This window comes from Equus quagga, chromosome 1 (assembly GCF_021613505.1).
Source record: "Equus quagga isolate Etosha38 chromosome 1, UCLA_HA_Equagga_1.0, whole genome shotgun sequence".
Classification (NCBI taxonomy): domain Eukaryota; kingdom Metazoa; phylum Chordata; class Mammalia; order Perissodactyla; family Equidae; genus Equus; species Equus quagga.
The window spans coordinates 56,460,821-56,484,565 of NC_060267.1; the positions used below are offsets into that span (position 1 = coordinate 56,460,821).

General features: G+C 45.0%; 1 protein-coding gene across 2 annotated transcripts in view; it reads left to right on the top strand.

Annotated features, from left to right (window-relative positions):
- Positions 1-23,745, top strand: part of WNT5B (Wnt family member 5B) — a 101,274-nt gene that overhangs the window by 24,435 nt on the left and 53,094 nt on the right. The window contains exon 1 of one of the 2 annotated variants that reach the window (XM_046679616.1): positions 20,808-20,840. The exons of the other annotated variant lie outside the window; for it this stretch is intronic. The gene's annotated coding sequence lies outside the window, so the exon portion shown is untranslated. Of the gene's footprint in view, positions 1-20,807; positions 20,841-23,745 lie in introns of those variants that run through there. 2 annotated transcript variants of the gene reach the window in all.

Below are 23,745 nucleotides of genomic sequence, written 5' to 3' on the forward strand. Positions count from 1 at the left end.
GGGGGGGGGGGGGGGGGGGGGGGGGGGGGCGGGGAGGGGGAGGGGGGTGGGGAGGGGGAGGGTGGCCTTGCTGGCTGGGGAGGCCCAGTGCCCATATGGCCTCCAGCTGTGGTGGTTCTCTGGCCAATCCCTCACCCAGATGTTTGCTCAGTGCCCGGGCTAGGCTCTGGCCCGCTCTCAAACATTTAAATAATGGAAACCATCTCAAAGGAGGTTGTATTTTTAGCCAGGGGCTCTGGCTATGGTAGGCGATGACTCTGATCATCCAGATAGTTCCTGAGTGGCACAGAGACTCGGATGGCTGAGTAGGATTGAATTCTAATTCTGACTTCCCTCCTGATAGACTTGAGATGCTGGGAAGTCATCTGACCCTTCCTTCCAGATCACACTTTGCCATTTGTACCTAGGGAGAATGGTAAATTCCCATATAAGGGTTTGAACTTAAAAACAATGAATATAGGACACATTATAGCTAAAAATGCTTTGCAAAGTATTAATAGTGGCTCTCTTTAGGTGATAGAGTTTTAAGTGCTCTTCCGTCCCATTTCTTGTTATTTTATACATTTCTGAAAGTGAACATGTAATAAAGTAAAACCCGAAAGTTACTTTAAGAGATGCAAATGATAAGTAATTTAAGTAATAAAAACTTTCAAATATGTGGTATGAACTGGAATAGCATCTTAGACCTGGTCACTTCACTTGAATTTGACATTGACTTATTATTTGACAGAATCAGTCGCTGAGCTTCTCCATACCTTTCCTGTGTGTTAAAGTGAAATTTAGAATGCCAGCTATTGAGACCAATATTAATAGTTAATGTCAGTGGTAACGTGCACTTAGATCAGGCGGTAGTGTCCCTGGTTGCGGTCTGAGTCGGTCACTCTCTGAGAGGGCTGCAGTAGAAGTTCCTCCCCCGGGGCAGTGGGAGGGAGGGGGCCACCTGGAAGAGTCCTTATTTCTCCCCGATGATGATGACGGATGTTGTTGTTTTAATATTTTATTTTTTTCTTTTTCTCCCCAAAGCCCCCCCAGTACATAGTTGTATATTTTAGTTGTGGGTCCTTCTGGTTGTGTCATGTGGGACGCCGCCTCAGCATGGCCTGATGAGCGGTGCCATGTCTGCGCCCAGGATCCGAACTGGCGAAACCCCAGGCCGCCAAAGCGGAGAGTTCAAACTTAACCACTTGGCCATGGGGCTTTTTTTATTATGGTAAAACGTACACAACATAAAATTTACCATTGTAACCATTTTTAAGAATACAGTTCTGTGGTTTTAAGTACAGTCACATTGTTGTGTAACCCACACCATCCGTCTCCGTCCATGAACTTTTTTCATCATCCCAGCTGAAATTCTGCGCCCCTTACACACTGACTCCTGGTCCTGTTTTCTCCCCCAGCACCACTCTGCTCTCTGTCTCTGAAGTGGACTCCTCTAGGGACCTCATGTAAGTGGAATCATAACAATGTTTGTCCTTTCGTGTCTGGCTTATTTCACTGAGTATAATGCCCTCAAGGTTCCTCCATGTGTCGTTGTATGTATACACCATATTTTGTTTACCCAGTCATCGATCAATGGAGCGTTATTGTTTTTTAAAGTTTTTCTTCGTTAAAGTCTTTAACATATTTTTAAATGATGTGATAATGTGTCTATCTTCCCCATTCACGAGTAAGCTCCTCGATGATTTCATTCGTCTCTGCCCTGCTGGTGCGATGCCAGGTGGTCAGTAATGTGCTGAATGAATGAAGAAATGGATGAGCTGGCTGGCGCTTTCATTTGAATATTTGCCCAAGTATCCCAGCTCTTCACCCCAACCTGATTTTCTGGGTAAACTTTGCTGCAGATCTTTATTCTCTGAGCCCTTTTTTTTTCTTCCCTTTTCTCCCCAAAGCTCCCCGGTACATAGTTGTATATTTTTAGTTGTGGGTCCCTCTGGTTGTGGCATGTGGGATGCCGCCTCTGCATGGCTTGATGTGCGGTGCCATGTCCTCACCCAGGATTATGAACTGGCGAAACCCGGGGCCGCCGAAGTGGAGGGCACAAACCCAACCACTCAGCCACAGGGCCGGCCCCTCTCTGAGCCTTCTCATCTGTGACATTAGGGAAGTGATATTTGCCACCAAATTATTTGCCTCGTCCAACACTCTTTGAGCTTTTCAGGTTAAGGTTGCTATAGAAACACTCAAGACTAACACTAACACTTTTTTTTCTCAGAACCTTGTCTTGAATTTAAGAAATTCAGAAGCTACCCCATTTAAAACCCTTCAAGACTTGTCATGGATTTATGTTTTAAAAAAAAAAAAAGAAAAGACAGGGGCTGGCCTAGTCGCGTGATGGTTGAGTTCGCTCTCTGCGCTTTGGGGCCCAGGGTTCATGGGTGTGGATCCCTAGTGCAGACCTATACACCACTCATCAAGCTGCACTGTGGCAGCGCCTGACATACTAAATAGAGGAAGATTGGCAACAGATGTTAGCTCAGGAACAATCTTCCTCAAGCAAAAAGAGGAAGACTGGCAACAGATGTTAGCTCAGGGCCAATTTTCCTCACCAAAAACAAATAATAATAATAAAATCCATTGTTATAGGGAAAGAAAATAGCTTGAAACATGTCAAAACTCGTCTCCCTTTACATTTCTCTTTTGCTAGATCCTCCTTGAAATCTCCTCTCATCTTCTGCTACCAGATTTGTTTATTTCCTCTCTGTCTCTGTCCTTTTCTGAGACCCTAAATTACGGTGAGTCTGCCTTTAGCTCTTTTATTTTCCTATGTAACTTTTCCTAACTATGTCTAGTCTATTATGTCTATATGAATGATTCCCACAACTTAATCTCTGCCCAGACTTTTCTCCCAAGTTTCACTTCTGCGTTCCAGCTGCCTCTAGATGTCTCCATCTGGAGAGTTCATGTGTCTGAGACTGAACCTACATTTCTTCCCACATCCCACCATTCTCCCCAAGAGTCCAGCTTTATTCCTCGTTTTTCCTTCAACGTCTCATTAATTACTCAGCAAATATTTACTGAGCTTGGCTGATACTAAAGAGGTGCACCAGGCACCAGTCTAGATGCATAATTACTGGCTAATCCAACAGTCCAGAAAATGAATTCTCAAGCCTCTAATACACAGTCTCTAACAGTTCTTTTGCCTCTGTTCCCTTTGCCATTACATTATGTATCAGTTTCCCAGGGCCACGGTAACTAAGAATGGCAAACTGGGGCGCTTAAAGGGCAGAAATTTATTGTCTCACAGTTCTGGAGGCTAGAAATCTGAAGTCAAGCTGTCAGCAGGATTGGTTCCTTCTGAGGCCTGTGAGGGAGAATCTGTTCTATGCGTCTGTCCTGTGGTTTCCCGGCCGTCTTTGGTGTTCCTTGTCTTGTAGATGCGCAAGCCGATCCTCCACCTTCACATGGCCTTCTCCCTTAACATAGTCGTATGTCTCTGTGCCTCTGTATATGTCTGTCTGTGTCCAAATTTCCCCCTTTTTATAAGGAGACCAGTCGTATTTCATTAGGGCCCACCTTAATGATGTTATTTTAACTTGATTACCTCCATAAAGACCGTGTTTCCAAATAAGGTCACTTAAGGAATGAATGGATGAATGGATGAAGGAATGAATGAACTAATTAATGAAGTTGGTCTCAGTCTCCCTTGCCAACCTCCTGTCCCACTCAGACCCTTTGTCCTCCGGCCAGATGTTTGGCTTCTGTTCCCCATACTGTTCCCTTTCTCAGTCTCCTCAAGTTCAGATTCTAGTCCTCATGCAAGGCCCAGCTCCAGTTTCTTTTCCATGCTGCCAGCTCCCTAACTCTCATCGCATTTTCCTGGTGCCTTTTCTGTGGCACTCTTAGCTTCAGCTTTGTGTTACAGCAGTTTATCACAGAGCTTTACTCTTCAAAAGGGTCTCACAGAAGGACCAAGACCAAGATGTTTGCATTTGATCACTTGGGAACATGTTAAAAATCCTGACTGATCCCTGAGCCTCACACTCGGAGATTCTGACCAGCAGATCTGGGGTAGGGCCCTGGGATCTGAACTTTTAAAAGCTCTTCCAGGAGATTCTGATACACGGCCAAGTTTGAGAACTTGAGAACTAATCCAATTCAATCTCCTTGTTTTACTTACGGGGAAACTGAGCTCCAAATTGTTAAATGACTTTCCCAAGGTCACATAATTAGTGGCAGAGCCATCCAGTTATGTGGTTCTCTTGCCTTTTCAATCAGAGGAACGGAGTCTGTACCTCACTTATCTTTGTAATCTATGCAACACCTCAGTCAGGATAAGACTTCATAGTACGTGCTCTTATTCAGTGACTAGACATACTGAGAACTCCAAGAAGACGGTACCAGGTCTGTCTTTGCTAACTCTTGTTTCCAGCACCTAACACAGTGCCTGGCTTGTAGGTGCTTGATTAATATTGGTTGAATGAATGAAGCGTCTGCTATGTACCAGGCACTGTAGTAGATGCTTTGCACACTCATTTCCTTTATTCCTCTCATTTCATTTATTCCAACTATAACCCTATGAAGTACGTTTTCATATTGCCATTTTACAGATGAGGAAACCGAGGACGAGAAGTTTGAAAACGTGCTTGAGGTCATGCAGCAAATAATTGGCGTAACTGAGTTTAAACCCCAGCACTCTTTCAACAGGGCTGCAGAATTTACATGCTCTCAGTGCTCAGCTCCCTTCAGAAAGCTGTGGGTCACTCCAAAACCATATATAGTGCAAAGGTATTCAAAAGCCCCAGATGTTTAGAAGCCTCAGTTTGGTTCTCAACTCTGTCTTAGCCTTGCTGCTCCATGAGGTGGTGTCAAAGGTTGTCCTACTGAAGTTCTATTGTGGATGTTATAGAACGTACAGTACTCTTCCCATTTGCGTGCTTGTATGTGTGTGACTCAGTTCTGCCAAGAGCTTTACAGGCATTTCATCTTCTTCCCCTTGTTTTTCAATGCTCTTACAATTCCCCTCGCTTTGTCGGGTAGAAGTGCCAGGACCAGGGCACGCAGGGTTTGGAGGGCGTCCCAGCAGGACCTGCTCTGATGCCAGCTTTCAGATACAAGCTCATGGCTGAGAAACCCGAGGAAGGGATGTGAGCTGGCCCCACGCAGGTAGTCCCCTGCCCAGATCACTTGCATGGTGAGGAGTTCCATCTGTACCAGAGGCATCGCGTGTCAGGGACGCAGGGTCTGGAAATGACAGGGCTCTGATGCTGGCTGCCAGGCGTGAGAGGGAGACCTAAGTAGCCACATCTCAGAGACGAAGTTTCAGCTTTGTCATCTGAAATGTTTCTGTTATTTTTTTCTTTCCAATTTGGTGTTTTACTTGGATCTTGGCCTTGAATTTATACTCCATGTAGACGATTTCCTCGTTCCTGTGGTCTCCTTTTCTTGGCTGTAGCTTCCGTGACCGATCTGTTCTGAAACTGCAACATCACCGCTTCCCCAACTTCAGTGGTGCAGGAACGAGTAAGAGGGTCCCTGCTCACAGGTTCTTTCACAGATGCCAGCCTCCCAGTCTCATACCCTACCTCATCCTTCTTCCATGTCTACTTTCACACTCTCCCTGAACTTCTCAAATATGTACGTACACGTCTATCAAATTCTCACTTCCCTTCCCTTTTTTAAAATGGCCTTGGACATATTAAAATAAGTTCTCTGGTCTTGTAAATAACCCAAGACTCCTTCTTGACAAAGCTGGGATCACAGAGCCCACTCCCAGAGGGGCCTTGGGGGCCTCGGGAGTGCTGATGCTTCTTTTCCTCTTCTCTGTGACAGGGTAGCAAATTGCATATCATATCTGACTATCTGGTGAAACTAAATGAAGTGTGGGGATAAACTCCTCAGGGGTCCAAGTAGTGGTGTCCTGGCGTTAAATTGTAACACGCAGTCAGTTTTATGCTGACAGACTTGGAAGCCAGCTCTTGTCAGAGTTATCAGATCTACCAACGTGAGGCCAATACAGGCAAAATCTTTTTATAGTAAAGTCCAAAACACTGTCCAAATTCTTTTGTAATATAGTACTAAACTCTTGCTAATTAAATCTTACTGGAGTTTGTAGACCATCAGCTGGGTTTGAATTTTTTTTATTGTAGCGATAGGTGTCTAGTAGAGTCTGACCTATGTTACTTCTGCCAAGAGGAATTCAAAATTACCAATTGGAATGAAGGTGGTACAAAGAACTAGAAACTTCTGCATCTCAGGAAATGAGCAGGAGGGCGTCTTTAATGAAAGCATTGAGTCAGTAATTTTTGTGGCTTACCATTGCCACTTGTAGTTCACAGGTTCAGAACAGATTCTCAAAACAGGGTGCCAAAGGAGAAAGAGCAAAAGATTAAGCACCAGGAAACTGGCTTGGTCCCTGGCTCTGTAACCCTGGGCAATTTGCCTGACCTCTCTGTGTGCCATTTCCTCATCTGTAGAGTGGAGGGACTGGGCTAGACAGCGGTTTTTGAGACAGAACTTTGAGACAGTTCTTACTTAGGGGCCAGTGTGGACATCCCTCTCTTCCCCAAGTTTCAGCTACATAAATGGTTTTATTTCTTTTGCTTCAACATATGATTTTAGTGGAAAAGCAGAGTTCTGTTTCTTAAATAACATAAGTTTAAAGCCGCTAGACTAGATAATCGCTGCGTCTGACCTCTATGATTCAGTATAAGGGCTGCCGTCCAGTTGTCTGCCCGCTGGATGGGACTCTCCTCTTTTTAGGAAGGCTCTGCCTCTCCAAAAGCCCACGTCAACCAGGCTCAGTGTGTAGGGAAGCTCATGCCTTGGGACCCTTATACTTGAGTCCAAACCAGAAGGTCCTTTTGGGCAGTGGGAAGAGAATTCTTATCAGTGTCCTTAGACTGGGCGTAGGCAGCAGTTTCTAGAACAGTCGAATGAGAGAAAGTTCTCCAACACCTTGGCCATCATAGCTGGAATAAGGCAGGCCTGGTAGAGAGTTTTGGAGGAGAAAAATTAGATTCCACCTCTCTAGACTTCCTAAATTGTACAGTAAGGAATTTCGTTTCTGTGGCTCTGAAATCTGGACCAAGAAACTTTGGTCCCATCAAATTGACAGGATAATTTGAGCTGAGGCAGTGAAGACTGTGCTGATGAGACAAGATTTGTTTGTTGTTAGTTGACCTCTTGTTGATGTGCACTCCTTTGACCCCCAGTGAGTCTTCCTTGATCCCCGTACAAGGTGACCCACCGGCAGGAGTTTCCTTCATACTGAAGAGGTGCAGCCGTCACACCTTAGCCAGCTCAGTGTGCCTCTCCTCAGCTTCCGTCCATCTCTCAGCCCCAGTCCTCCTGAAATCTTTATTCTTTCATCAAGTATTCCTGACTCATGGAAGTGAAATGATCCAACCTAGTTATAAAACCAGGAAATTATTCCTCTGGACCAAAGAGAGAGAAAGACAAAACAGGCAACAACTGCAAACCTAAACAGAAGATGTAAAAGGAAGACGCCTGTATTCTATATTGTTTCCATTAACATGAAGACTCCTCGGGGAAAGGAATTGCATCTGTGAAATGTGTAGTGAATTTCTTTCGCAGATGGGCACTCAGTAAGCGTTATTAATGAATGATAATGATTTGTCAAGTGATTGAGACTGTTTCAGGGCAGGAACAGGGAATGAAATATGGAGACATTCCTCCATCTCGGGAGAATTGCTAGGCAGGTCATCCAGATCATTTTCTTTGGAGAGTTGTGCATTCTTTGTGTGTCCAGCTATCGCTGTGAAATCACAGTCTTCTTTCTCAGGAATGTATATCATCTTTGCATATATCATTTGTGTATCTATATTTACACAAATACACACAAACATCTATACACACATATGCATACGTATATAATTGAAGTGTGCTTCTCTGAGGTCACGTTGGACTGGGAAGTACAAAGTATAGTTCTCAGACATTAAGAATAACATTTAATAATCTTTAATAATATTGTCATAATAATAATCTTAAAAACTTTTTCATAAGGGTGGGATGTAGAGAATACAGTAAAGTTACTACGGAACTAAACGGGGAAGGGGGTGCAGCTTTATCTCTACACGCTCTAGCATGGTCAATGTTATCTTTATATGCATATGTATGTGTATTTATGGAGACGGTGTGTGTAAGTGAAAGGAATGAGACAGCCGAAATTCATCCTATCTCTTTGTCTTGCCTCATCTTTTTTCTCCTTTTCATTTTCCTTTCCTTTCTAAGGTGAGGAAAGGTAGCAGTTGTTTGTGTGGATTACTTGTGAGGGGAGGGAGCTACTGGTTAGGGAGTGGGAGAGTGAGACGGGGAAGGGAAGGCAGCCAGTAAAAGGTGGGTTGCCAAGCTGGTTACCACTGGGAGCTTTGGGGTTGAACCCGCTGGGGAACTCAGCCAGGGTAGAATACATGCCCCGGGGGCTGGAGTGTTACTCCCCACTTCCTGTCAGTCGTTGGCTGAGGGCCGTCCCAAGGAGCATTAATTCTCGGTGCTTAATTCCTACCAGGATTGGCAAAGAGGGCTCTTCAAAGCAATGCAGAGTCTGGAGTTACCAGGCGGGCTCCTGGCTCCTGTGCCCTGAGTGGTGGAGGTGAGGACACGGGGGTGGGCACCAGCTGCACGCGCCACACCCTCGGTACATCCTTGTCGAACTGAAGTTTATTTCATTCTTGGTGGTTCCTATAGTCTTTCCTGGAGCTAATGGCGAGGATTAAGTCCAGCATTTTGTTTGGTTTTACGAGTGAAAAAAGTGAGGCGAGGGACTTTCAATCAAGTTAAGCCAAGGACTAAGTGAGCAAAGCAGAATAGAACCAAAGTTTGTTTCTTCCTTTTTTTTTTTTTTTAACTTTTTATTGAGATTATGATAGTTTACAACCTTGTGAAATTTCAGTTGTACATTATTGTCTGTCAGTCGTGTTGTAGGTGCACCCCTTCACCCTTTGTGCCCACCACCCACCTCCCCTTTCCCCTGGTAGCCACTAATCTGTTCTCTTTGTCTACATGTTTAACTTCCGCATGTGAGTGGAGTCATACAGAGATTGTCTTTCTCTGTCTGGCTTATTTCACTTAATGTAATTCCCTCAAGGTCCATCCATGTTGTTGTGAATGGGATGATTTTATTCTTTTTTTACGGCTGAGTAGTATTCTATTGTATATATATACCATATCTTCTTTATCCAATCATCAGTTGCCGGGCACTTAGGTTGCTTCCACGTCTTGGCTATTGTGAATAATGCTGCAATGAACACAGGGGTGCATGGGACTTTTGGAATTGCTGATTTCAGATTCTTTGGATAAATACCCAGCAGTGGGATGGCTGGGTCATATGGTATTTCTACTTTTAATCTTTTGAGAAATCTCCATACTGTTTTCTATAGTGGCTGCACCAGTTTGTATTCCCACCAGCAGTATATGAGGGTTCCTTTTTCTCCACAACCTCTCCAACATTTGTTATTTTTTGTTTTAGTTATTTTTGCCATTCTAATGGGTGTAAAGTGATATTTTAGTGTAGTTTTGATTTGTATTTCCCTGGTGATCAGTGATGATGAACGTCTTTTCATGTCCCTATTGGCCATCTGTATATCTTCTTTGGAGAAATGTCTGTTCATGTCTCCAGCCCATTTTTTGATCAGGTTCTTTGATTTTTTTGTTGTTGAGTTGTGTGAGTTCTTTACATATTATGGAGATTAACCCTTTGTCAGATATATGACTTGCAAATATTTTTTCCCAGTTAGTGGGTTGTTTTTTTGTTTCAATCCTGTTTTCCTTTGCCTTGAAGAAGCTCTTTAGTCTGATGAAGTCCCATTTGTTTATTCTTTCTGTTGTTTCCCTTGTCTGAGAAGACATGGTGTCTGAAAAGATCCTTTTAATACTGGTCAAAGAGTGTAGTGCCTATATTTTCTTCTAGAAGCCTTATGGTTTCAGGTCTTACCTTTAGATCTTTGATCCATTTTGAGTTTATTTTGGTGAATGGTGAAAAAGAATGGTCAATTTTCATTCTTTTACATATGGCTTTTCAGTTTTCCCAGCACCATTTGTTCAAAAGACTTTCTTTTCTCCGTTGTAGGCCCTCAGCTCCTTTGTTGAAGGTTAGCTGTCCATGGATGTGTGGTTTTATTTCTGGGCTTTGAATTCTGTTCCCATTGATCTGTGCACCTGTTTTTGTACCAGTACCATGCTGTTTTGATTACTGTAGCTTTGTAGTATGTTTTGAAGTCAGGGATTGTCATGCTTCCAGCTTTGTTCTTTTTTCTCAGGATTGCTTTAGCAATTCGGGGTCTTTGGTTGCTGCATATGAATTTTAGGATTCTTTGTTCTATTTCTGTAAAGAATGTCATTGGGATTCTGGTTGGGATTGCACTGAATCTGTAGATTGGTTTAGATAGTATGGACATTTTAACTGTGTTTATTCTTCCAATCCAGGTGCATGGACTGTCTTTCCATCTCTTTATATCGTCATCAACTTCTTTCAGGAAAGTCTTGTAGTTTTCGTTGTATAGGTCTTTCACTTCCTTAGTTAAATTCACCCCAAGGTATTTTGTTCTTTATGTTGTGCTTGTGAATGGTATTGTGTTCTTGAGTTCTTTTCCTGTTAGTTCGTTATTAGAGTATAGAAATGCTACTGATTTATGTAGGTTGATTTTATACCCTGCAACTTTGCTGCAGTTGTTGATTACTTCTACGAGTTTTCCAATGGATTCTTTGGGGTTTTCTATATATAAGATCATGTCGTCTGCAAACAGCGAGAGTTTCACTTCTTCACTCCTTATTTGGATTCCTTTTATTCCTTTCTCTTACCTAATTGCTCTGGCCAAAATCTCCAGTACTATGTTGAATAAGAGCGGTGATAGAGGGCATCCTTGTCTTGTTCCTGTTTTCAGGGAGATGGCGCTCAGTTTTTGCCCATTGAGTATGATGTTGGGTGTGGGTTTATCATAATATGGCCTTTATTACGTTGAGGTAATTTCCTTCTATCCCCATTGTGTTGAGTTTTTATCATAAATGGCTGTTAGATCTTGTCAAATGCTTTCTCTGCATCTATTGAAATGATCATGTGGTTTTTATTCCTCAGTTTGTTGATGTGGTGTATCACGATTGATTTGCAGATGTTGAACCATCCCTGTGTCCCTGGTATGAATCCCACTTGATCATGATGTATGGTCCTTTTGATGAATTGCTGTATTCGGGTTGCCAAAATTTTGTTGAGAATTTTTGCATCTATGTTCATCAGCGATACTGGCCTGTAGTTCTCTTTTTTCGCACTGTCCTTGTCAGGTTTTGGTATCAGCGTGATGTGGGCCTCATAAAATGTGTTAGGAAGTGTTCCATCCTCCCTAATTCTTTGGAATAGCTTGAAAAGTATAGGTATTAAATCCTCTCTGAAAGTTTGGTAGAATTCCCCAAGAAAGCCGTCTGGTCCTGGGATTTTATTCTTTGGGATGCTTTTGATTGCTGCTTCAATCTCTTTCCTTGTGATTGGTCTGTTCACATTGTCTGCTTCTTGACTTAGAACCCAAGTTTCTTGACCATTTTTGCCTGTTTTAGTTTAGCCAAGCATAAACTAAATGTTCAATAAATCTTTGATGATATGATCATGGAGACCAAATGGTATTAATTCTCCTCTGTCTCTCTTCATTTTTATCCCTTTAGTGGTCTCCCAAATGGCTGCGGTAATGATGGGGGAAGTCATGATGGCAAGGCCAAAGTACAGAGCGAAGGGTTGTCATAGAGTCCGGCTACTCTTACCCGTGTCTGCTGAGTCTCGGGTGAGAGATCACTGCAAGACAAGGGCAAATTAAATATGCCATTATTGTCAACAGTCCTCTCCCCATGTGGCATTCATTTATCATTGGTAATCAGTTGTTGCTATGACCATTTGACTGGACAGTCCTTCAGTCACTGTTTGAGAGTCTCGGGTGCATCTTAGGTTTTAGATACACTTGTGTATATCTCCAAAAGCGTGCTTTTCTATGGCAGCAATTGTGAACACTGACTTTTTTAATCAGCAAAGCTTAGGCAACATAGCTCATCGATTGCATGAGCTGAAATAATGCTTTAAGAAAGATACTTGAAATATTCTAATCATATATGTTGTTCCTTTGACTTTGAAATGGTTACCTTGGGACAGGGACACAGCAGTTATCAAAGAGTGACTTTTTGATAAATCTGGGTTTTTAACAGAATCCTCTCTAGCAAGGTGAGTGCAAGATTGTCCCCATCTGATTGGCAGTCACTGCTGATAGTGCCATCTGTCTTCATCAGGTAAGAGTCACTTGAGCCTAATGTGCAGAGTATGTGTCTTCTACTCCACTTGTTCCTCAGATATTTATTGAACTCCTACGATATACCAAGCACTTTCCTGAGTGCAGGAGCTACCAAAGTGACAAGACAGATTCTGTGCTTTCATCACTTGAGACCTCTCCACCGCAAGCCTATCATTTCTATAAAGTCTTGAGTACCTTAGTTGCCAGTTCTTCTACCAAGGGGGTTTCAGAGACATCAGCATCAAGGATGGGGAGGGACGACTAAAACTGTGGGGGGGCAAGAGAAATGACACCTGGTTCTCCTGGGGAAGTCAGGAACAGCTTCATAGAGGCAGTGAAGGAAAAAGGAGGATGACAGGCAGATAGGCAGGGAGAGAGCATTTTAGGTCAGAGTTTGACAATTCATGTAGCAGTTTTGATGGAGGAGACATTTTTATAACAACTTTATTGACATATAATTTCTGTGCAACAAATTGCATGCATGTAAAGAATACAGTATGGTGAGTTTTGACAGATCTACGCCTCCATGAAATCACCACCACAATCAAGAAACAGACCTTTTCTTCACCCTGAAAAATTCTTCTTGCACCTTTGCAATTGGTGCAGGCAACATTTGAATGCAAATAGTGTGCCTCTTTCACTGCAGGAAAATTTTGATCTGATCAAAACACTATCCATTGTACTTTTGGTTTTGTCGGTTACCAAGTAAGATGCACCAGGCGCCCTCAACTGTTCTTAGGTCTCAGCCCATTGAGTACTTCACAGAGTCCCTTGCACTGGACCCCCACGTCCAGGGCTCCTGCCGCATTCCTGTGCACAGGCTGGGGTTTGAAGGGACGAGCCATGGAGGAGCCACAGCTGCAGGGGCTCACTGCTGCTGGCACCTGCAGGTCCGGGCAGGGAGCAGTGGAGAGGAAAGGCCGGATCACCAGGGGCCTCAGATGGTGTGCAGCAGAAGTTAGATTTTAACCTATGGACAGGAAGGAGCCATTGGAGAGTTGTGACCTAGGAAGTGATGAATCAGACTTGTATATCAGAAAAATCACTCTTAGATGTTACAGATGTTGGGGGGATGGTGAACAGGGTAAAGCACTCTGAATCTAGAAGGCTGCGATGCTCTGGATGGGCATAGGGTTTAGTAAGACAGAGGGAGGAATCATGCATAACTCCCAGGTTTATTGTTTGGCCGACCAGGTGGTGCCTTTTTGGAGGCTGTAGGGTACTTGGGCAGGTAGAGTAGGTCTGGGAGAGAAGATGTTTAGTTTTAGATGGGTTGCATTGAGATGTCTGTGGGACACAGAGTAGAGATGTCTAATAGCTGGGCCTGTGGGTCCAGAGGTCTGGGCACCTCTGGATGAACGTTTGAGGATCATCCCCATTTAGATGACACTTCACCTAAGGAAACTTGTTCAGAGCCTCCAGGGTGTGGGCAGCAGTGCTTTGGCGTTGTCTGAGAGGCAGTCTCTGACCCCTGGGCCAGGTTAGGTCCTCTTGGTTTGGGTTCCTCACCCCCACCCTGTCCTAGGTACTTTTCCTATCAAGACATTAATCACACATTATGGTAATTACTTACTAAGTGTTCTCTTCCCCACAAGGCTGTAAGCTTTGTGAGACTGGAACCAAGCTTTGTCCATTGCTCTGTCCTCAGCCGCTAGCACAGAGCTGGGCCCCTGAGGAAGATCGGTACATACTATCATCCTTGTCAATTGAATGCCACCCCGACCGTCCACGACTAGGAGATCCTTGCAGGGAGAGAGAGTAATGCAAAGAAGGTATTACAATCCGTGCCAGAACTCATACCGGGGCCTCAGACGTGTTGCAGCGACACAGCGGAGAAAGTAAGAAAAGGTTTTACAAAGTTCATTTGAGCCAGGCCTGGAAGGGTGATGAAGATTCTCCAATCGAACAAGGAGGAAGGAACCTTCTAGGCCTGAGGGTACAACATACACCAGGGCACACGAGAGTGGGAGGGCTGCGTGTGTCCAGAATGAGAGGCTGAGATTCAGGGGCGTGAGGCCTGGATGGCATGACGCTTGAAGTAACTGGGACCCTGAAGGCTTATAGAACCGTGGTAAGGAGTTGGGACTATTCTTTATGCAGCAGGAGGCTGCTGGAGCTTTCTAAGCAGGATAGCAATATGATCTGATTACATTTTTAGGAAGAAATCTCTGGGGATAGAATAGAGAGGTTGTGAACCCCCCTGAAAAATGCATTTTTGGCATGCACCCAGGTGATTCTTAGTAGGTCATCCAGAGACCACAGCCGGAAGAAGAGTGGTGTGAGTGGGAAGCTGGGGTGAGTTAAGGCTGGTGGCAGAAGAGGCGCCTTAGGAGGCAGGAACAGTGAGTGCAGCTGAGAGCTGATAAGGGTCACCCCAGCGAGTTAGCTAAAGGAGTCTTCAGAACCTTCTTCTGAGATTCTGAAATTCAGGGCCTCAAAGATCCTGGAGCATCAGGATAATAAAGTGTACGAAGCTTTGCAGTCCTGCCTGGTGCCTGCTTTAAGGGTTGGATGTGGGCAGAAAGCTTTGGGGACATGGCCATGCCAGTGTCTGGTCAGCAGGATGCTGCCTCATTTAGAGACGTGATCTGGTTGCAGCCCCTAGTGTCCTGATGATGATTTAGGATAACGGGAGCATTATTATGGCCATTGGAAGGTTTGGGTAGGAGTTCATTGGAAAAGTTAGGGGCTTTCGTTAAGTTATCTTTGGTGAGGTTACTAGTGTACGTCAAAAGTACTTTTTGGCCAGTAATGATAAACAAATTGCTCCTGAACTAGATGGGAAAGATCCACACACATCATCTAAGGACAGCAGTGAGTATCAGAAGTAGCCCTGCTTGTCTTTCATTTGCTCTTAAAAATCTGTACAAACATGTGAACACACTCTGGACTCTAAGAATAATATTTTATATGGACATATATGGACAGACAAGCAAACCCCCAAGGGAGAAAAAAACTTAGTTAAAATAAAAATAAAGATTCCCCACAGCTTTACCCTGCTTTGCTCGTGGGGGTTCCTTTATTTCACTTTGAAATAAAAGTAGTTTGGCTTCTCAGAAGATGCTGATTAAGAGTTGAACAAAAAGTATTTCCAGTTATCTGTCTATCTATCTATGCATCTGTCTGTCTGTCTATCTGTCTCTAGTCTTGAATACTCCAGCCATAGCAATCGATCTTTGTGCATGGCTGGCATTCATGGTGCTTTGAATAGACACTAACACTGTGCTCCCTGGGGAAACAGTCCTCTTCTTCTTTGTCAGTGGGAATACTGTGCTCACAGCTTCAACAAGCTGGTGTCTGAAGCCCACCTAGTACTCTGGGACCTACATCAGACCTCTCCACCTCCAGGCACCCTGGGGTCCCCGGCCTGGAGCTGCCATTGGCTCCTGTCCACGCCCTGTCAGGGTCTGACGGACAGTCGTGGGAGCTCACGAAGGCACCTGGTGGTTGCTTGGGAGGAGAACAGCGAGTGGAGTGTGTGTGCTCCATTTTCATGTGCACATCAGAGGAAGAGTGGTGGCAGGGGCACCGTCTCTGTGGCAGTGAGTTGGGGCAGTGTCTGTGCTTGGGTCCTGGGGAATTATTGGGCACAGACTCTGAGCGTTCTTCCTCTGCAGGATCTTGGGTAGAAGAGGTCCCGTCCTGAGGAGGCAGCTCAGGAGAGCTCCCCCTTGCCCTTGCAGCCCGCCATCATGTGTGTTTGTGTCAACACCGAGATGCACATGACAAATCGTACACAATGCCTCAACACAGCTGAACAGGTTTTTTCTATTTACATTTAACTAGCTTTGAACAGCAAGAGGAGAACTTAAATATTTCCTTTTCTTCTCACAAACCCTTTCTCTAATAACGTACTGGAGATGAAGCAGGGAATCATTCAAACGGTCGTTTAAATCAAGGACCCGGTTTGGCCCAGCCTCCTGTGGAGACGCTCTGGCTTGGGCTATCCTGGTCAGTGCAGGCGGCTCAGCTGAGCGAAGGAAAGGCTCAGGGCCAGTCCCGGTGGTGGCGGAGGGCGGTGTAGCCGTGGCGCTCAGGTAGCCCCTCACTCGGTATCTCTGTACCGGCGACGTCAGGTTGAAACTGCCATCAGGGGCAGCCTGGAGGAGTGGGGGATGAGACCACGACGACAGCAGCTGAGGCAGCGGATGGGAGGGGCCGGCCCCTGGGGCAGGGAGAGAATTCCGGGTGGTGTGTCTAACCTTGGCGCTTCCTCCGGATCCGCCGCTGGCTGCTCCCTCCTGCGCGGACTCTGAAGGGAACTCTGTGAAGCAGCCGCCGCCAGCTTGTTTTTTGTTTTCCTAAAACACACATGAGACACTCCCGTGGGCATATCCCGATTCCAGGCTGCGGCCAGATAAATGAGCTGCGGGCTGGGAGCAGGTCCCAGTGGAACTGCACTTCTTTCTCTCCCGCTCTGACAGCAGCCCTCCGAGGCACCAGACAGGCTGAGACTGCACCCCCAGCCCTGGGCACGCGACTCCCACCTCTAGAGGCTGCCAGATTAATATTTTCTGAGTGAAAGAGAGCCTCGAAGCCACATTGATTTGTATTTTTAAAACGTCATTCATAAACTCTAGCATTTTACTATTAGTTAGCAATTAATCCCAATAAGCCAGAAGGATCTTGTGATTGTGAAGGCATGCTGTAATGGGTTGGTCAGAAGGAATATTCCTTAGCATTTTTATAGGTTCTTAAAGTAGTTTTAGCTCTGTAACTGATAAAGCCAAGCGCAAGCTCTATCAGTCCCGCCACTTGACTGTCAGCACTATGTAGATAAACTCATAATAGTTCCCAGAGAGGAACGTTAAGAGATTCTTAAGCAGGAGACCAGGGGAGAGACATTCTTTTTTTATTGGGGGTGGGGGGGGGGGGGGCGGAAGATTAGCCCTGAGCTATTATCTGCCGCCAACCCTCCTCTTTTTGCTAAGGAAGACTGGTCCTGAGCCAGCATCCATCCATGCCCATCTTCCTCTACTTTATATGTGGGACGCCTGCCACGGCATGGCTTGCCAAGCGGTGCCATGTCCGCACCTGGGATCCGAACTGGTGAACCCCGGGCCGCTGAATCGGAACACGCGAACTTAACTGCGCCACCGGCTGGCCCGAGAGATACTCTTAATGTTGCTTGGGGGCTTAACCTGTGCTGACAAATGCTTAATTTCAAGATCTTATACAAATCAAGAGTAAAATGCTCTATCAGACCCAAATTTGGGGCATTTGTCATCTCACTCCTGTTGGCAATTCTGAAAGCTGGAGTTGGGTCCAAAAGGATACAGCCCACTCTGTCAGCTGGGGCACCTCAGGGGAGGGACACGGCATCAGATGAGAAGTGACGGATTGAAGACTAAGGATTGCCTTATCATCAAAATTTTTCTATTCTGGACCGTTTTTAAAATAGGGATTTTTTAAAGTAAGGATTTATGTATCACTTTTAAGAGCTGCTTTGGGGCTGGCCCCGTGGCCGAGTGGTTGGGTTCGCATGCTCTGCTGCAGGCGGCCCAGTGTTTCGTTGGTTCGAATCCTGGGCGCGGACGTGGCACTGCTCATTCAAACCACGCTGAGGCAGCGTCCCACATACCACAACTAGAAGGACCCACAACGAAGAATATACAACTATGTACTGGGGGACTTGGGGGAGGAAAAAAAAAAATCTTTAAAAAAAAAAAAAAGACCAGCCTTAAATAAGCGGCATATTTTAGTAAAAATAATATTTAATAGCTGTGATGTAGGGAATGCCAAGTAAATACCATAATGGCAATTATCACTCATCGGCCACCACAAGTTTGGGTGATTCTGGGAAGTTCCATGGCTACTGGGAGATGCTGGTGATGGATTTGGGGACAGAGCAGGGGAAGCAGAGCGCCACGAAGTCAGGATGCAGGTGCTGAATTGAGATTGTCAGCCGAGGAGAGAGTTATGTGAACCGGATGATTCGTGTGCCCATATGATGGAAAAGGAGTGAACAGGGAGAATTTCAGAAATATAGAGCAATACAACAGAGATAATTTGAGCAGGAGTTAGGTGCAGACCTCGGTTATCAAGAGCATGAGAGAAGGAGCTAGAGAAAGTACTATAGAGAAGTGAGGCTCCATTCCTCCCTGTGGCTCCTGCACCCAGTGCCATCTGGAGAAGTAATAGTTCCTGTTTTCTTCGTGGATTCAAGGGAATTCCCAGCTATTGTAGGTATGCCAGGTAGACACAATGAATTTTGGACCAATAGCATTTCAAACTCAAGATATCATTTCTTTCTCTCTTTAGATTTTAACCAAAATTTTCTCTGTTACTTTGGAAGCCCATACTTTGTACTTCTCAATTCTGATTATGTTCATCTTGTTCTTTGAGTGGAAAATTAAGAAAGTTGAACTTAAGTTGGTTTTTAGATACATTTGTATGGTCTAATGAGAGTCTGAAAGATGTTTATATTCCAAAGTACTAAAATTTTCAACTGCCCTGAAGAATCTGAGATGCATTGTTGTCAACTCTTTTGTCAAAGTATTGTTTCCAAATTGCTATTTTGCTCTTCCCCGAACTGGTTTCGGTAGGAAGAGCGACTTCTAAAACAACTGGTATTTTGTTCAATACAGTATGTTAAAAGGGCAGGGAAGTACAAGAATATTGATGAATACCAAAATACTGGTGCTAGGCCGAGGAGAGAAGTAAACGGGCATTCTGAGCAGCGATTTGGGAAGTGAATCCAGGAGAGGAAGCTTTGGAACCACTCTCCCTGGAAGGCAGACTTATCTCAGGACTTGCTCCTTGTTTGAGGAGTCAGCCCTCCTAGGCTCTGCTTTAGAGACAGTCCACTGTCCCCTTTGATGCCCTTGAACGTATCACTTCACCTTTGTAAAGAAGTTCATCTACATCTAAAGTGGGGTGAAGATTATTCACTCCTGGAAGAAGTGTCACAACATTTTGATAACCAGCGGAAGTGATTTCGCGAGCCTGTCTGTCATGATTTGGGGAGAGGACCCCAAGGGTCCACTCTTGCTTCCTTTCTTTAGAGAAACTATATGGTCCCCTCCTCCTGTAACACCCACCCAAAGAAGTATGAAGGCCAGCATCAAATACTAGTGCAATATTTGCGTTAAGTATTAAATGTACTATATGAAATGTTATGATTGTGCTTCTCTCCATCCGGTTCTCAATTGTTTAGGGTTCTTGAAAAATCAATAAGGCAAAATATGTCAGTAAGGCATTTATACTGATGAAGACAGGCCAGAGTTCTTGTTTTGTTTTTTGTAGTTATTTTTGGTTTTGACCAAAGGTATTTTAGGAACTTGGGAGAAAGGACCTGGAAATTGTTAGTCAGCTGAGTATTTATTTTGAAATATATGCTGACTTCTAACTTTCAGAGCTGAACAGCCTAATCCTTGATCATCCCAGAATGAGTTTAGGAATTTGTGATCATTTCCTTTTTACTGGTATTTGCATACATCACCAACCAGCTAGGTTTAGAAGGATGAGCGGTCTCTCTATGGTGAAATAGAACGATGAGAACTTAGGGCCAAGCTGAAATGTTCATCGTTATCAATTAATTCTTACTGAACATTCATGTATAAATGATATCAAAGAAGGTCCTTCACAACATACAGAGAAGACAAACTCCCTTTCTGTAGTGTACATTTTTAAAGGAAGATTGCAAATAGGCTAATAAAAATGGTTTGCCTCTTATATTGTTATCCATGTCTTGCATTAGGAGTTTCATGGATATTTGCTTAGTGTTGAGGGGAAGGGTCAATGCGTCTAATAAGAAGGAGGATATCTGGCAAGATTGGGAACATGACCTCTTGCCCTCCAAAGCCTGGGAAGCCCCAGTGAATGCTCCCTGTCTTAGCAGTATATGGACAGGGTGCCACCTCGCCCCTCTGCATGCTAAGCGGGGTCAGAGGTTAATGAATGAGTGAGTGCTCTCCTCACACATGAGATCCTGTTCGATAGTGGTTTTATAAATAAGGGCTTAAATGGGGTCAGAATAGGACCTGCATATTGCTTCCAAACTCTAAATCTTTTCGAAGTGATAGTGTTCAGAGATGATGTCCTTCCACTAGGGGAAGGAGAGATGAGGCCCTTGTGCTTGGAGATCTGGACGGCTACCACTGGCTCAGGAGGTCTAAAAGCAGGACCAAATGGAAAACAAAGCCGGGGAGGTCCTTGCTGCCCGCTATTCTTCTCTAGTAATCCCTTCAAAAATAATTGCAGACCCAAACCTCTGGCCTCCAGCACATTTTCCACTTGATTAGAGGCCTTTGTGAGGTAGGGAAAGGGACCTGCAGACTTGTACATTGTGCTGAGGACTGAAATGTCCAGCTGGGATTTTTTTCCATCAAAAGGGGATTTTAGTAAAACCATTATCAGGGGCTTAAAGGAGAAAAGCTGTTGAGCTGCAAGTGAGGGGGAGATTAGCATTAGCAGGCTTGTTTTTGGCACTGGTGGAAGGGTGGGAAGGTGTTTGCAGCCACTCGCACACAACTGCCTTAGTTTCTCTGCAAGTTCCTGACAGGTGCAGACGTAGGAACCAACGGGGGAGCGCGAACTGACAGACTTGGGAATGGCACAGGGGGCTTCACTCTCAAGCATCAAGTGGAAGCAGTCCAAATCAGGGAGGATTGCAAGGTAATGCTCGAGACCTGCTCGGTGGTGTGTAAGAGGCCATAAGACCTGCTTCTTTACAGCTTATGTGCATCTGTGTCCCCTGGAATCCCCACCACGAAACCCTCCATGCCCCTCCTCACAGTCTGCACCGACAGGGCAGCAGGAAATCAAGACAGAGGGAAGGGGTCGTGCTGGCTCACTTTAAAGGGCAAGTGGACGCCTGCGTGGACACTTTAATTTTTGTGGGGGAGGGACTGAGAGGCCAGAGGAAGGTTAAGAAGGCAGCCGCAGTGGCTGCCCAGTCTGCAAATAAGTATTCAGGCTGTGTGGATTTGCAAACTGTGCTGCGGGAGCCCTCTAGGGTGAGGATATGGGGAAAGTTACCTAAAATAGAAACTGTCTTCTTGGGATTACTAGAGCTGTCAGCTATACCTTTTTGGCCAAAATGAAGCGTAAAGAAGCCTGAAGCATGTGAGGTCAGTGGGCAGTGTTAAGGCCACAGATCTAGCTGCTACCTGAAGGGCCTGTGTGAGGCATGTCACACAGCAGCCTGCTCTGGAAACTCTTGTTTTCTATTTCTCCCTCTACGCACTGTCATTCTCGCTTGTTTTCCCTGTAAAAATGGGATAATGGATAAAATATAACGTTCTTCCTGACTGCCGTGAGCACACAGCTAGAGATGATATGGCCGAGGAGGGTGGGGCGGTAACAGCTACATGTTTCTGAGTAGGACATGTTCAGGTGTGTGGTGCTGTCACCTTACATCCATCTCCTCAGTCACAGGTTCACCTCAGGCCAGCTTGGTGACCCATTAGTTGGAATTTTTGTTTCAAGTCAGATTCAAGCAACCAAAGAGGGAAGACCTGTCTTCTTGAAAACATGTGCCACAGCCCAGGAGAGCTGTTCTTGGAGACTGCAGATCAAAACGCAACCCTCCTAGTTCATTCTAAAGACCACCTTTAGGCACCGCCAGTCGTTAAATAGTTTATACTTTTCCTCGTTTAATTTCATGTAATGTGTCCTCGCCCCTCAGCCTGCCCTGTTTGCTCCTCCTCGGCTGTGTGTGGAGTGACACCTGGTCTCTTTTCTTTCCCTGCCACTCCTGTTCCTGTTTGGGTTGTTTCCCCTGGATCTGTATTCATTTGGTATGGTCACTGACAGTGGCATATTTCAGCTGAGGTGTCCATAAAGCTGTGTGAGGAGATTTTCTGCTTTTATAATTCACTGATGGGTGCTGGAAATGGTAATCTTCTTCATGCCTGGGCCCTGAGTTCCAGAAGCTTTTCCTTTCTTTGCTTTCGTTCTCTGAGCTAATAGGCTGCGCCTCATCCGGCTGATTCAGCGTGGCAGAAGCAGCCGCAGGGGATTTCCACCTTCCACCGTCTGCTGGTTTGTTCCACATTCGCACCAACTGCCCTTCAGACCCACGCTCTGATTCCCTGAGGCCAGACTGTTGAGCAAGAGGGCCAGAGCCCCAGCCTCTCCTGCCCTCAGCCTGTCTCTCATTGTGGCATTTGATGGAATCCGGCCAAGTGGGCCTGGCAGTCCTTTCTCTTTGTTTTAATTCGTGCTACCTTTTCCTAATCTCTGTTTTCCGTGGGAGGAATTTAGGTACGTGAGCAACCTTAGTTCTTTATCAGGGCTCTTAATCATTTTCAGTTTCATAGACTCCTTTAGATTCCAAGAAGATGTCTTCATCTGGGCAATAAAGATACTCATTTTAATAATAATAAAAAAATAGATAATCCTAAAATTTTAAAAATATTTTTGTTTTTCCTCAAAGACTCTAGAAGTTTTCATCACAGGCAATACACTTTCTATTTTTTTTTTTGTAATAAAAAAAGCTAGCACTTTTGCTTTTGCTGTTAAAATTGCTATCTCCATGTATGATTGTAAAATTTTTCCCCAGTGGTTCTCCCAAACTTCTCAACTACGATAATCTAACAGGATTTGTGTGAGATGGTCTTGAAGGAAAATTAGAAGTTGATGTTTGATTCGCACGGCCTCCCAGGGCAGAGCTGGAGCTCGCTCAGGAGCCTTCAGTAGGAGGTGGCATCTGTTACCCTCCCAAAGTGGTGCGCTTGGCACCTGGGGCTCCTTTGAACAGTTTCACTATTTTAAAATTCCATCTTATCTTTTTGGTGATGTGAGACTCCTCCCTGTCAACTCTGATATGCTGGGGAAATTCTTTGGAGGGCCGGGGAGGTGACTAGAGGGCATTTGCCAGAGGGGAGGAGGTCATGGTTCCCACTGGAAATAGCCTCCAACTCACAGACAATGCTGCCGCCTGCTGACCACTCGCGGGCCTTGCAGACTTTGTGGATAAATAAATTTCGTCTTTTCATTTTCCATCTTCCACACTGGAAAACAAGTATTTAGAGTTTTGCATTAGCCATACTTTTTCTGCCTTCTAGTGGATCCTAAGGTCATCTTAATAGACTTGGGGTAAAGAAAGCACAAGGTCAGACTCCTAGCTCCCTGATCTGGTGTGGATGTGATTCCTGGCTGCGTCACAGTGGGGAGGGCGAATTGTGTGTCAGTCGGTGGGAGAGGTTTTTGGGGGCGGTGATCAAGGTCGAAGAACAATCCAGAGGGAGACAGAAATGACTTTCCACCCCGGCCTTTCAATAAAGTGTAGCGCTTGACTTCTGTCTCCTAACTTGCATATATACATTTTTATTTCTAAAGTAAGCTGTGATGAGGCTGTTTGTTCCTAAGTCCTGTGTCGTGCTTACTATAGTAAATTTCTGCAGTCCCTCTTGTGATTCCATTGGAAATTAGACCTGTATGTGTGGGAAAAAGATAGGCCAGCTGCCTTCCTTTGGGTCACACTGTTCTGATTGTCGCCGTTTGACTCTGAGCACAATGGCAGGGCATGTGGCTCAAGTGCGCAGATGTCAGCCAGGGTTGGAGGAGCCAGTCATCT